The 2,589-nt window shown below is 36.9% G+C and overlaps 1 non-coding gene across 1 annotated transcript; it reads left to right on the top strand.

Annotated features, from left to right (window-relative positions):
- Nucleotides 1-2,043: 2,043 nt before the first annotated feature.
- Nucleotides 2,044-2,150, top strand: LOC142258640 (U6 spliceosomal RNA). Its single transcript, XR_012727828.1, has one exon. It is a non-coding gene; the product is annotated as a U6 spliceosomal RNA (small nuclear RNA).
- Nucleotides 2,151-2,589: the final 439 nt, after the last annotated feature.

Genomic DNA, 2,589 nt, shown 5'->3' with positions numbered 1-2,589 from the left:
TGAGAGCCACATCGAAGTTAGAGAGCCAGCATCTGACGTACTAATATGTTATATGTCAGTAAGAGGTTAGACATGTTATAAACAGCTCTCATCATACCAGAATGTATCATCTTGTTTTGCAATAACATTGATAACATGATTTATGATCAATTTATCTAAGAACTTAAAGACCCAGACATTTTTCATTTTTGCACTTTTGTTTTTTCCTCCCCTTGTTCCAAGAACCACAAATTTCATATTTTTCCATTGACATAGTTTTCATTGTTTTGCAGAGTGACTGTTAGTTTTGAATTAATAATATAACAGTACATTTGGAAAAATATTACAAGAGAGGTGACATAATAAAAAAAAAAAATTGTATTTTAGGTTTTGTTTTTTACAATGTTCATCATGTGCTCGAAGGCATCAGATAATATGATAAAGTCTAATATTTTTTTTTATTTTTTTTTGTCCAATGAGCTGTATGGTGTTGGGGCTTCTTTATTATCTGTTGAACTGACTTTCTTAGCTATACTTTTTGGGGGTTCATATGATATTTTGATTACTTTGTAGTTTAAAGAATTTTGGCAACAGAAAAATTAGATTTTTTACTTTTTTTTTTCTTTTGCCATTTAAAAAACAGTTTAAAGAGGACCTTAAACCAAATTTTTCATTCTCAACTGGACACAGTATTCCTGCATGTAGAACACAATGCAGCATTTATTTTATTTATTTAATTATTAACTTCTCTCTGTAGGGGAGAATGTCAAATTATTTTGCTCCTAATGAGTTAATTTTTATTACTTTCAAATAGGTGTTAACAGATAGTTTTCATGGTGCGTGCACTTCTTCCTTCTGTATGATTTTTCCAAATTATAATCAAGCAGCAATTTTCAGCAGAAGGAACATTAATGTCATTCCCCACCATGGCCTAATGCCCCTCACCCTACAGGAGCCTAATCAGAAAGGTGTTGTCATCTGCATTTGTTCTCTATTCCAATAACTTTCTAATCATGCAGGAGGTTAGACCAGGAGATCAGTGCTGTATCATGATAGCTCATAGACCGGAGTCACTCATGCGAGTCTTGCATTGCATCACCCGACATGGCCACAAAATCTTCTAAATGGACCAGGTCAGCGGCATAGAAATACATTGTGAGTCGAGATCTGCATGCTGCTATTTTTGATTTAAAATGGAACAATTGAGAAGCAGTTCAGGTGAAGACTTTCAAATTTAATTAAATGATTTAGTCAGAAATATCCTGTGAAACATTTAGGAATTGCAGCCATTTTTCTACAAAGCCTCCTCATTTCAGGGGCTCAAAAGTAGTTGGATAAATTACCATTACCATAAATAAAATGTTCATTTTTAATACTTTGCAGAGAATCCTTTGCAGGCAATGATGGCCTAACGTCTGGAAGCCTTGAAAATCATCAAACTCTGGTTTCCTCCTTTGTAATGTTTTGTATCTGATTTCAGTTGTTGCTTGTTCATGGGTCTTTCTGCCAAAAGCACCAATACGGCATTTTTTTTCCAGCGCTGGAGAGGTGCTTTAAAGGTAAGCTCCCAGCCCCCATCATATCATCACCTTCCGGCGGCTTAACCTTTTTTTGATGCTTCTCCAGTCCCACGTCGCCATCTTGTGACATCTGGTTGTTGGAAGTCAGAAGTTACGTCACAAGTACTCAATGCACCTCTACAAAAACAGGGTCAGAATGAGGACAAAATGAGGCTCTCATAGTGATGTATGAAAGAGTGACCAGGAGTGCTCTGCGACAGTAATTCAGAATTCTTGAAGACCGACCGGAGCGACAGTGATAAAAGATGAAGCCACTGGAAGGTGGGTATTAAACAGGAGTCAGTGGACTTATATTTAAAGCACCACTTCAGTGGTGCAATAAAAGAAAAATGCTGGAGTGATGCTTTAAGTTTTGTCTTAATCATGTGAAATGCAGCACAATGGGGTTGAGATCTGGTGAGGGACTCGGCCATTGCAGTATATTCCACTTCTTTGCTGTAAAAAAATTCTGGGTTACTTTAGCAGTATGTTTTTGGGTCATTGTGTGCTCGCTTTGGCAGCACATATACTAAAATTGAAACGATACAGAGAAGATTAGCATGGCCCCTGCGCAAAGATGACACGCAAATTCGTGAAGCATTCCATATTAAAAAAAAATATATTTTTTATGTCATTGTCCATCCTAGCGACTTTCTATCAACCTTAGTTCTTTTGGCTTAATCTGAGCAGAAAGCATCACCCTGTACACTTCAAAATTAACCCACGTCCTTCTGTCTTCAGTCGCATCATCAATAAACACCGGTAAACCAGGGCCATTATAAGCCGTGTATGCTCAGCCATCACACTGCCTTCACCATCAACTACAGATTATGCGGTGTGCTTACGAATATGAGATGTTCCAAGCCTTCTCCATACTTTCTTCTCATCATTCTGGAACAAGTTAATTTTAGTTTCATCTGTTTACAGAATGCTTATCCAAAACTGAGGTGGCTTCCTTAGATTTTTTTTGGCAAAATGTGATTTGGCCTTTCTATTTTTAATGCTGATTAATGATTTGAGTTTTGTGGGATCCCTCTGTATTTGCTCTCTT

This window comes from Anomaloglossus baeobatrachus, chromosome 1 (assembly GCF_048569485.1).
Source record: "Anomaloglossus baeobatrachus isolate aAnoBae1 chromosome 1, aAnoBae1.hap1, whole genome shotgun sequence".
Lineage (NCBI taxonomy): Eukaryota > Metazoa > Chordata > Amphibia > Anura > Aromobatidae > Anomaloglossus > Anomaloglossus baeobatrachus.
This window is presented reverse-complemented; position numbering and strand designations above follow the sequence as displayed.